Raw genomic sequence first — 13,439 nt, 5'->3', positions numbered from 1 at the left:
TTTGGTATGGAGTCAAATTCAGTAGTATCTCTAATAGGCGCCCGTTTCTGGATATAGGAACTAGCGGAAGATTCCATAACCGACATCTTCGTTCTCTTCGCAAGGGTCTTACGACTAGAGGTCATAGGATACTTGGACCGAGTGGTCGACTGACCAATCGTCTATTGAGCTGACGAGTCAGATTTTTTTCTTTAACGATCTTCATTCGAGCAATGTGGTTTGTAACAGTGGTGGTTGTTATGATTCTACGGATGTGTATAGGGGTACCTTTGACCACGGGCACCTTCAAATGTTCAAAATCCAGCTGAAGTGGACTGAAAATCCCACACTCTTCTTGCTAAGTGGAGAGACCATTTGGCAAAGGATAGAGAAAAGGACGGACGCCTAGTTGACAGTCATCCCTTTTGTTATAACCACCATCATCTCAAATCTATCTTGGGTGTAGGTGTCAAACGACCCTGCGTTCCCTTGAATAGATTTAGCACATATGTATTGAGAAGACAATACTCATATTTGAGGTAATTCTTCCCTTTAATGTTCATAGGACCTCCTATGTCGGAGAGGAAGGTACGCATCTCCAAGATAACCTCGACTAGAATCTCTTCAGAAAACGTGTGGCCTTTCGTCGGAAGCCCAAGAATTTGGGCAAATAAATCTTCGGATAAGGAGATTTCAATACCCTTCATTGTTACTGAAATGAAATCTATGACTAGCTTCGCGGTATCAAAGAAATCACGCACCTCCTTGTCGTGAAGAATATATGGTCCGCTAAGAAATTTCCTAAAGCCGAAAGCCTCTAGGGATCATAACATTGCCACCATCGCCGACAACCTTGATGTGTACCCCGAATCGAAGTCCACCTGCATGGTGTTTTGAGAGAAGGAAATACTTTTCTAAGACATCTTAGTTTTTAGAAAATAGACGAAGAAGACGAATTAAGTTTCTAGAGAGAAGATGGAGCGAAATAAGACTTAGGATTTTAAAATATCTCAAATATAGAGTAAAATATTTTAGGCGTGCAAGGCATCCTTAAAAAGATTTGAATTGACACGTGTCCCAAAGGACATCATTAAAATAAACCGTCATTTTAAGATTTAACGGATGTCATTCAAAGTCATCATTAAAAGGCTTTGTTAGAAGACTTCATTAAATAGAAATAAAAGACATTATTAATGATAAGCGTGTGGTAATGAATTGTCACGCGTTTTGGTCTTATTTTAACATTGATAGACACGTGTCTTTATGTTATTCGATATTTGGAAATATTTAAAATATTTTATCATATCTCATAAATATTTTCCCTCTAATTGTTTCAAAATAAGACAGTTTTACTTTTAGAGCGGAAAAGTACAAGGACAACGCAAATAATAAGACAGTTGTCCCACTCGTCTGAAGATGAGGCGTCTGAAGAGCGCATGTAGACAAACGTCTATCTGTTCTGTCCACATCCCTTGCATTTAAGCTTCGTAAGACGTTTGTTTGGAAGGAGTCTATTAACACACGACAACAGACATGTCAGCAGGTGTTTGATTTACATTTAGACATCTGACCAAGCTTAAGTTGCAAGTTGCTTAAGCACAGCTCGTCTGATATACAATCTCTTCGGACGACTAATCTGATTAGTCTAATTTGATACATCCGTCTTAATACGTCTGTCAAGTCAACTTAACAATAAATTTCCCTCTCAATTTGTGCATACTTTATTAAATTTAATTAGATCTAAAATATCCAAAACATTTCTAAATAAAGCAAAAGGAGTTTTCCTGTACGCAAGGCGCCCTTTAAATAATTTTGAAAAGATACAGGTATCAAAAATCATCATTTGCAAAACCATCATTTTAATGGAAAGGACATCATTGATTAAAAATCATCATTTACGAAGTAAAGGACATCATTAGAAATAGTAAGCAATATGGAGTGTTGGTCATATCTTAATACATGAAAGCCACGTGTCTTCATGTTATTTGTTAATAATATGACCGTTCACTTTTTAAAGGTAGGAGTGAAACGATAACATTTTGATAAGATTGATACAGTTGTCCCCCATTTGGCTTAAGAAGGGACGTCTGGTGATCACTAAGATAGTCGACTAGCTGTGCAATTCATACGCCTTCCATTTCATCGTAGATAGACTTCTATTAAGGAGAGCATCTACTCGCGCGGGGCAAGACGTCTAAGAAAAGAGTGTCTGCTCACACAAGGCGTTTGACCAAAGAGCGTCTACTCGCGCGGAGCAAGACGTCTATTTGGAAGGCGTCTACTCGTGCACAACCTTAGATGTATTAGCAAGCGTCTACCCAACATCCTGACGTCTGACCAAGTTGAAATTTCAGAAATCTTAAGCTTAGCTCGTTCAATGTGTAGTGTCATCAGACGACCGCTCTTTCAGCACTATTTGGAACATCCTTTTTAACATGTCTTGCTTATCTCATGTATTTCAAGTTCCCCCTAAATTTATGCATGAAATATTTTGTGAAATTAATAATAATTTTAATTTTAAAAACGAGTTCTCCTTTATGCATAAAATAATTCTAGAATGAATGATAACTTCAATTTAAATCAAGAAGTCCAAGAATATTTCTGAAATAGGAAAACTTGGTCTCTAGAAGTGGTTTTATAAATATGTCTTCCACTTGAAGGTCTATTGGCACGTATTCCAGTCGGACGTTCTTCTATGTCGCGTGATCCCGGATGAAGTGATGGTGAATTTCAATATGTTTGGTCCGAGAGTGCAATATCGGGATGGATGTGATCGCTATCGCACTGGTGTTGTCACAGAAGATAGGATACTCATCTTCCTAGATGCCGTAGTCTCTCAATTCTTGTTGAATCCAAATTAATTGAGCACAACAGCTGCCTCCGGAAAGGTATTATGCTTCTATTGTAGACGTGGCGATGGACGTCTACTTATTTCTAAACCAAGAAATCGGACGGTCACCCAGGAACTGACAAGTTCCGCTGGTGCTCTTTCGATCAATTTTGCACCCTGCATAGTCTTCATTAGAGTAACTTATTAAGTTGAGACTAATATCACTTGTTGGGATCGGCATTAACAACAACTAGTGGGGTTTGAGTATTATTGAACGATTATCGACTTCCAATTCGGTTTTAACCCTGTTAGAGTTTAAGACCTATTTCTATTCTCGTGACAAATCTTTTCGGGCTCTTGGATCAGATTTAAGTGCGGAATTACTCGCTAGATTGAAAGCGTGTTGATGCACTATGTATGAGACAATAAGAAATGGACACTAAGTTGTTTATGGAATTATTTGAGTGTTGTAGCCGCACTTGAGTATCATAGCCCAACATGAATAGCGTGTGACTATTGAGCTTCTTAGAAGGTTTGTATAGATAATGCACAACAATTAATGCAACGATCGAATCTGAGTATTGAAATGTGGTATTATTCCGTTGATTATAATGCGTGCTGATGTGGTAGTATGTTGTTTATCGTGCGATGAGTAAGGAAGATGAGCGGGCACTGCTTTAGTCTTCTTTTGAGGCCTAGACATCTATTAACGCTTCTTCAAATCAGAGCATCTGTTGAAACCTAGACATTTGTTGGCGCTTCTTCCGACCAGAGCGTCTGTTGAAGTTCAGACTACGTCTGCTCGCGCACTTCTTCAGACTACATGTCAGTTGAATTTCAAACTACGTCTGCTCGTGCTTTTCTTCAGACTATCCGTCTGTTGAAGTTCAGACTACGTCTGCTCGCGCACTTCTTCAGACTACCCGTCTATTGATGTTCAGACTTTGTCTGCTCGCGCACTTCTTCAAACTACCCGTCTGTTGAAGTTCAGACTCTGTCTTCTTGCGCACTTCTTCAGACTACCCGTCTGTTGAAGTTCAGACACCGTCTGCTCGCGCACTTCTTCAGACTACCCATTTGTTGAAGTTCAGACTCCGTCTACTCGCGCACTTCTTCAGACTACCCGTCTATTGAAGTTTAGACTACGTCTTCTCGCGCACTTCTTCAGACTACCCGTCTGTTGAAGTTCAGACTACGTCTGCTCATGCACTTCTTCAGACTACCCATCTGATAAAATGAAGACGTATTTAGACGTACTTGCATAGAGGCAAATTACACAACTTAGTTCTTGTTCAGACCATAACTTAGTTTTGTTTAAACCACATCATTAAAACTATGTCATATTGAATTAAAGTTATTCACCTAAGTTTATTAATATTTTTTCCTTAACTAATTATTTTTCTTTTAATTAATTTTCCTTTTTCTTTATTTAATTTAATCTAACACATAACTGTGAAATATTTGTTTTACAATATGACATCACCATGACCTTTTTCTACATGGGGCATTGATGTCATTGGAAAACTTTATCCCCATGCATCAAATGGACATGATTTCATACTCGTAACAATCAACTATTTATATAAATGGGTCGAATCAACATCTTACAAAATTCTGAAATCTACTCAAGTGACAAAATTCATCTACATCAATATCATCGCCAAATACGAGATACCCCATGCCATTATTTCAAATAACGAAAAACACTTCCAAGGAAATGTTTTATCCTTGATCAAAGAATTCAAAATTTAGCACTACAAATCCTCGCCTAATGACCACAAACTAACGGCGCGGTCGAAGCGGCTAACAAAAATGTGATTAGGATCATCAAGAAGATGACCAACACATACAAGGATTAGCATGAGAAGTTGTCATACGCCTTGTGGGGATATTGTACGATTGCTCGAGCTTCAATAGAAGAAACTCCATATTCTCTTGTGTACAATACGGATGTCGTACAACCTATCGAGATTGAAATCCGTACGTTAAGAGTCCTTTTGGAATCCTAAGTCATTGAAGAAGATTGGGTAAAATCTCGATATGACCGGTTGAAGTTAATGGAAGAACACAAGTTAGATGTGTTCTACAAACCCAGGTTTACCAGAAACGAATGGCCAATTCCTTTCATATAAATGTCAAGCCCATGAACCTAAAATAAGGTGACTTGGTGCTCAAACGAACCCGAAAACTATTAGACCCTAGGGGCAAGTTTCGACCATGATGGGAAGGACCCTTCCTAATTAAGAAAATCTTCTCTAGAGGTGCAGTTCGTCTATCTACATTTGAATGTGAAGATTTTATTGCTCTAAGCAATTTAAATGCACTGAAACGATATTATGGGTAATATCAACACGTGCAATGATGGCTCACAATCCAGCCTTATCAGGACAATATCGACTCTGATCTAGCCCTACTAGGATTAAAACAGATTTAGTCTCCAACCTTGAATAAACTAATCTACCTTTAGTTTTTTTATAATTACGTCATTATAACGGGAGAACTACGTGAGACCTGATTCTTCCAAATGAATAAAGGAAAATATATCAAGGACACAAGTAAGATACATAGGCAACCTATATATATGTCTAGTCTAAATAATAAATAAAAAGTAAATAAAAGGAATCGACAATTCCTATTGGTCTCACATAAGTCAAAAGACAATAGGATCCTTGGTTCTTTCCACCAACCGATGACAATGATTTTATGAAATAAGTAGGGAAAAAATCCAAGAGCATCTTTGTTAATAAAATAATGATTAATCTCTCAAATATGTTCCCGAGTCTCTAGAAAACTCTAATCGATGGATATTCTTAATAAACTCGTTTTCGTGATACGCGATTATCTCGGAAATTAACCCTCTATGGAAGGCTTTTGAAAAAAAGAACTGGAATAACCCCCCAAAAGCTAAGCCAAAGTCGTAATTTGAGAAAAGGATGCCTCATTCCCCTTTTGTACAAGAGAACAAATAGAGCTAGACTCAAGCCTTTAAAAAAATCTATACATATATGTATAAAATAAATTCTCCCATATAGGTTGAGATGAAACCATCGTTTATACTCATTTGGGTGGCTGTCCTGATGACTATCACAAGAGAAAAATGTATCGATTCCCTCAGATAAACCTCGGGAACCAAAAGACATGCTTCCATGTAGGTTGAGGTATTAAAATCATTATTTATGCTCACTTGGGCGACTATTCCGATGACTATCACAAGAGCAAAATGTATCAATTCCTCCAAATATACCCAAGAAGCCAAAAGAAAAAAGAAAAGAAGAAAATTCTCGAAGACAAAAAGTTGAAACTCTCTATGCAACCATACTAGGAATAATTAAACTTTTGAAAGATTGCGGCCCACGACAAAACATCCAAAATATAGTTGAACGAGACCCCACATCTCGATCACCTTCCTTGCAAGTTAACAGTTTGGATAATTGTCTGTACGAAATTGAATTTATCAACTATATCTTAACATATGAGGAAAAGGAACTCGGGCTCTTTAAGCGAGATGATCTCTACTTATTGCAGGAATGCTCATAGCTTAATCTCAAATACACTTCGAATCCAAGTCTCCATAATTTGTGGATATTATCAAGATTTTTCTAGTTTCAAACATTATTTGAAACATAATATGGATAGTTCATTCCCAAGTAGTTTTTGTCAAAACTCCATTGCCACGAACAAATAAAGCACCATAAAAGCATAACAATGTAACATGCATCCCCTCCTTGAGACAACAAAACGCCTAGTCGATGTTTCACCCAAGTGTGAAGGTCACTTCATAAAACAAAAGGAAAAAAAGATTATGTTGAAATATTCACTAAGTAATAAAAGTTCCTTTAAAGTCGACGATTTTAATCTAGTTGTGAAGGAGATTTTGTCATATTAAAGCCAAAGCTCCCCTCAACACAACTGGTCGAAGATTCATCTAGTTGTGAAGGACACTTTGTCAAACTATAAGAGATAAGCTGTCAATCAGAATAGCTCCTCTCGTAAATAAGTTGAACTATGATTTTCAACCAGCTATGAAAGTCACTTTGTATAAGACCTTTACAAAGTTCTATTTTGCAATAGGCATCTACGCCATTGTGAAAATTTGACATACCCCAATTTATATTAATATTATTAATTTATAATAATATTAAAACAATATTTTGAATTTATTCAAAATAATCCAGAGGGGAGATTATAATCAAATTATGACTAATTATTGTGATAATCAAACCCTAATTATAAAAATTAAATAAAAAATGATTTGAGGTTAAAATATTGTATTTATTTTACCCAAATTAAACCCAAAAAGGGGTTAAAATAATTTAATTATAATTTTTAAACATAAATTATGTATAATTTATGGTTTAAAATAATTAAATAAATACCCCCCAAAATACTCAAAAAAATAAAATAAATGAACATAATTTTTATTATGTTGTCAAAAATATATTTTTGTATTAATTTGGTGAAGAAAAACGCAGGAAATGGTTTAAAATTCGATTTCAAATATAAACTGATAATCTTATGTGACAGAAATTATGTTTAAACTTTGTAGTAGGATTCGTGGTCATCAGATAAACGAATGGGCTTCATCCAACACGCTAGGATGCTCCACACAACCGGTTGTAACCGAGGAAGCGCGCGCTCGAATCTATATGGGATCAGCTAACAGGGACACTAACCCCGTTAACCTAGACGCCCAAACGCCAGATGGAACGCCTAACGATGGATGGAGCGTTCGTTTAAAAAAATGACGTTGTTTTGTTCTTCTTCTTTGCGAACGCGGGAGGCCCATGTTCGACGAAGGCGACCTTCTTGAAGCTCTATCTTCTTGTTCCTTCGTCCTTATCCTTCGAGATTTCACCCACAAGCACATCTCTATCTTACCATCATTACCCCTAATCTTTGAATTCAAAAATTATCCTAGATGTAGGCTGCCAAGGACAAAATATAACGAAGAAGAAGCAATTTCAGAAGAGAAATTTCAGTTGAATTCGTCTATGAAACCGACTTAACTTGGGTATAAATAATCTTTAGGAGTTCTTCTTCCAATCCATCAAACAAAATCTAAATAGTACAGCCTAATTCGAAAAATTGTAATGAACTCCGACGACTGATTTTTGTAGAAATTGCTCTGACGGTTTAGGCTTCGATCTAGGGTTTGGAAAAGCTTCCTACACATTATTGGAGTATTCTCCAATCACTGGTAAGCTTCCAGACCTACTGTAATTAAAGTTAGGATTCAAAATTTGATTTTTCCAAGTTTGATCGGGTTGATCTTTTTTTGGGCTCAATTTTGTGTTTTATATAGTGGAAAACAATTCCTAGATATTTTATAAGTTTTCTGTCGAAAAACATTTCATCAATTCAACCTAAATCGAAAAAAATCCAAATTTGATTTGAAAATTTTGAAATTTTGAAATTGGTGTTCTTGTATTTTTAAGCTTGAATTTTTTATTCAAATAGTTCCTAACATGTTTGTAAACATGTTAGGATGATTTCCAGATCATAATACATCCATCTCGGTCATGTTTGATGCAACTAAATTTTAAAAAAAATGTTTGAATTTCAGTTTTAAAAGTTGTTACAGAGCTTGATTGATGTTTTTGTTTTGGTTGTCTTTGACTATAAACATCATTTGAAAGTTGTTGGAATAAGAACCAGGCCACGAGATGACCTAAATTAAAAGTTCCCAATTCTTGCCCTAGAAATCGGGTTGAGAAATTGATCGACTTAGAGCTCGATTGATCATTTTTAAGATTAAGAATTATGATCCCGACATCCATATGAGTTATTTGCAACTTACAAAACATGTTTTCATGATCTATATCAAAAGTTATAAAACCTACAATCTTCATACCAAATAAAGAACACTCAGTCCTCTTGGACTGAATCCTGTAGCACTAAGAACCAAGAAGTAGGACTGAGAATCCTCGGTCAAGACCGAGATCGAGGACCAAGAAAATTGACCTTAGGATCGGTGCTCTTGAGCTAGGACCGAGCCCTAGGACTGGTGTTCTTGAGCAATGATCGAGAAATCCGACCGACGATTCTCACCTAGGACTAAGAGGTCTAACTTGGGACTAAGCCTCCTAGGACCCATGACCGAGAAATATAGACTTAAGACGGAGCCTCTTAGACCTAGAATCGAATAATCCAAGTTTAGGACCAATCCTCCCGAACCCTAGGGTCGAACCCTCTATCCCTTTGACCGAGTGTCCCGAGCCTCGATCCAAACCACTCTCGGTCTAGACCGAGCCCATCCAAGCCCAAACTGATAAAAACGGGCCAAAGCTCTAGAACTCCAATCCCAGTCCATTTTCAAATAATCCTGAAAGGTTAGAAAATGATTTTTTTAATATTTTCAGGATATTTCCCAAACAAATATTTTAATTAAGGCCCCATTTTGAATTTATTTTTAAATTTTAATACTTTTTTGATATTTCTCAAGTCTTATATCAATGCAATCGTAGATACGCACTTCTAAATAATTTTGTACAATTATTTACCCAATCTAAATTTATCTTTGTTTAGAACCCCGAACTATTAATTAAAGGAAAAAAATGTTATAAATAAATCTTTTGATAGTCAGACTTTTAAAAATAAAACCGTCTTCAATGGGCGCGGAGGACATAACGCGAAATTTATTTCCCGAGTGTAACCAAATAACAAACTCCTTATGGAAACTCTAGTATAAAGTACGTTTATACACGTAAATTTTACTTATTTTTGAAAATTATTTGGCGACTCTGTTTTCAAATTAATAGTCTTTTTTTAAATTAATTATATTTAATTAATTTAAACCGGATTTTTAAATTGTCATTTGGTTGTAATAAATCTCCAGATTATTAAAATTTGAATAAAATTAATTATTTTTATATAATTAATTTTAAAAGCAGCTAGGTGTTGTCAAAATCTTTAAAAATAAATGTTTTATTTTCAAAAAATGTTTGGCACGCAAACTAAGTTTGAAACGCATCGAACCTCGAGCTCCCCGGACCCCCGTATTGCCACGTTTCATCCGACACGTGCTAAGCTGCAGACAATGGACCATTTCTGGGGGTTACAAAATTATTTTTAAAAGGTTAATCTTTTAATATTTAGAGCCACCAATTGGTTTGAAAAAATCAATCAAGAAAATATAGTATATATAAACTTAATTTTAAAGATTCTTTTAAGTTCTTTGATGACACACGAGAAAGTGTTTACGCACTATATCCTTCATGGCCATTAAAAATGTTTTTACTCCACAAAATTATGGCATTTTAAGACAATTGGATTCTTACGTTTTATTTATCTTATAATTTTTTTTCAAAATGTAGACATATATTTAGATTTGTCATTTTAAATTTTAAAACATTAAATAAATGTCGATACTTGCGATGGTTATCGAAAATTGTAAAACACAGTAAATGAAAGTATCAATTTAGACATGTTAGATTTTAATAAAATTAAATGGGCCTGTATTAAAATATTTTTTTATGAAACTATTCTAAAATTATTTTAAAGGTATTTTCTATTTTTTGGATTTTAAAATTAGTTTAGGGCCTTAAAACATTAAGAATACTAAGAATCAAAGAAAATAGGTCCATAAGCGGATTAGACTGGGCACTAAGTGGACCGAGAGTTCATGAGGGCCAGTTCGAGAGGGCTTTATGCCGAACTGGATGCGGTCTGGGCCATTGTCATGGGGTGAGGTGTGCACGAGTTGAATGGGTGACATAGGGCTAACTCATACGCTAGAGGCTGGATTTCGGCCGAGTCCACTTCATCTACAACCTCTAGCTAGACCAAACCTGCGGGTTTTGGTCTTGGGCTAAGAGGATCTAATCATCGATCTAAGGGCATAAGGAGCTTTGTCTCAACGATTAGAACTGATTGTGAGCACTCCATAGTCATTCAACCAATGAAGACCTCAATGGAGCCTCAACAAAAAAACGTTATTTTTGATTGGAAAATTTTCATTTTTCAATTTAAGGCTCTAACTTGAATTATGAGCTTACCAATAACTCTATTAGGTTTATTAGACCAAAATCACCCACTAAACCATAACTAACTCTATCTTTACGCCTTTTAAAAAATCAAAATGCGATGCTTTTTTTAAAATCTTTAATTTGGAAAATCATGTCTTGTTTACTATGAGATTGATGTGAAAATACTCCTAACATCATTTGCTTTGGGAATCACAATTCATGAGTTATAGAGGCCAAGAACATAAACCATCTGATTTTTGAAAATTTTAAAATCAAATTTGGGTTTTTTGTTTAGGTTGAATGACTAAAATTTGTTTCGATAGAAAGTTTTAATATTGATTCATAACATTAGTTACAAATGAATAATAACTTACACTAAATTAGAGAACATTCTTAAACAATTGTTAAAGCTTTTAAATATATCAAAATCGAGTTTAAAAGCTTATAAAAAAATTCTAAAATCTAAAAAGATTGAAGAAATTTTAATGGTGAATTTTTGTTGGAAGTTGATTGATGGTTTGAGAGTTGGTTCTTGTACTTCGTCTTATCCCGGAGGTTCCTTTTATTCGCATCTTAAGTCGATTGAAGGTCGGAGGCGGTTCAATTTGTTCAAGAACTATGATTACCTTGTCAAGCTGCTCGATCGTTTTTGTGATCATTTCCCTTTTCAAACTTTCCCGTTTGATCCAGAAATAACTGAGATAAGGATTGATCGTTTTCAAATAAAATGACCATCATTTTCCGTCATTGCAAGGAAGAAGACGAAGACTAGACAAAGCATTTTTCGTTTTGGGTCTAAGCGTGGATGTTGGACGCTCCATCTACGTTTCGACTGGGTCGGGCATTATGCGCATTTTCCGTTAGGCCTTTGTTTAGGCTTTCCATTACCCTTGTTGGTTGCGTTCCTAGGCTCCTCTATCTAGATCGGACGCACATTTTTTGTTATGCCTCTATTTGTACCTTCCGTTAACCTTGTTTGGTTTAGGCCAAACGACTTTGCATCTTTTGACATTCTTCTCTTTATTTATTTTATTTTTTTTTGAATTAGGAAAACTAGCATGAAACTCCATTGTCATGTCCCTCCGCTTCCATTTAAAGTGTTTCTTGTGTGAATCAAACTCGTTAATATTTTTTTAATTTTATTACATGAAAAATATACAAAATTAGTTAATAGATATAAATTTTATTTTTGCCTATTTTATTTATTTATTTATTTTTGTATATTTTAGAATATTAATAAATAATTATTTCATAAATAAAATGACTACAATATTTTTCTCAAATAATAGTTGTATTTATTTAAGCAGTATATTTTAACTAATTTAATATAAATTGATACAACATTTTATCAAATAATTATTTTGTCTTTTTTAAATAGTTTTAGATAGATGAATACAATATTTTTCTTAAATAATTATATAATTTATTTTTGATTTTTAATTTAATTATTTTAAGATAAATTAATAAAATATTTTCTCTAAATAATTATTTAATTTATTTTTGGCTTTTAATCAATTAGTTTGGGATAAATAAATACATTTTCCCTAATATTCACTTAATTTGTGTTTTACTTTGAATTTAATTATTTTGGGAAAAATGAATACAATATTTTTTAAAATAATTATTTAATTTATTTTTGACTTTCAATTATTTTGGGTTAAATGAATACAACATTTTCCTAGATAATTATTTATTTATTTTTGGCTTTAATTGTTTTGGGTTAAATGAATATAATATTTTTCTTAATAATTATTTAATTTGTTTTTGACATTTAATTTAATTATTTTGAGATAAATGGATAAAACATTTATTCTAAATAATTATTATTTAGTTTTTAGCCTTTAATTTAATTATTTTACGATAAACAAGTAAAATATTTTTCATAAATAAGTATTTAATTTATTTAAACCCCTTACCGAATCTATATTTTTTAGAAATCATTTTAATATCTCGTAGATTATTTTAAAAAATTCTATAAATTGGATAAGTCAAATTTTAGTGTACATAATTCCCCTCTTAAATTGAGTTTAGATAAAATAAACTATAGTTTTGGAAAATGTGGATCCGATTTTGACATAAATATACTATATTTTCCTTGTTTAATTTATATTTTTTATGAGTTAATTATGAAAGTGGTATAGGGATAGAAGGATAAAACCTAGAGATAGTTTTTATTGTCATTTTTCTTGCATTGTTGCGCGCGTAGAAATCATCAAAGAACTTAAAACATTTATCAATGGTAGTTAAAATCCTATGAGACTTATCCTAACAAGGATTAGTCTTGACCTAGAGTTGTCTGTTTTTTCTAAGTATGTTTTTGTGAATTATTTGTAAATATTCCTGTAGAAGTTCTCGAAAAATAATATCTAACATATTATTCACACGAGTTATACATCAGTTTTCGTTTGATCATATATAACTCATCATGAGCTTACTATTAATAAATAGTATGATTCCATTGAATATCAATGGAATAATAGAAGTTTTAATTTGATCATTTACAAATGACCACGTGTTTATTAAATAGCGTGCCTTATGTGAATATTTGCACGTTTTATGTAAACTATTGATGATAGTAATTTTCTTGTGATTTTTTACAAATGATTATGTATACTATTAATAAATATGGGTTATTAACAAATATGATGGTAGGTACTATTAAAAGA

The sequence above is a fragment of the Impatiens glandulifera genome, chromosome 3, assembly GCF_907164915.1.
Source record: "Impatiens glandulifera chromosome 3, dImpGla2.1, whole genome shotgun sequence".
Lineage (NCBI taxonomy): Eukaryota > Viridiplantae > Streptophyta > Magnoliopsida > Ericales > Balsaminaceae > Impatiens > Impatiens glandulifera.
Note: the sequence above shows the minus strand (reverse complement) of the source record.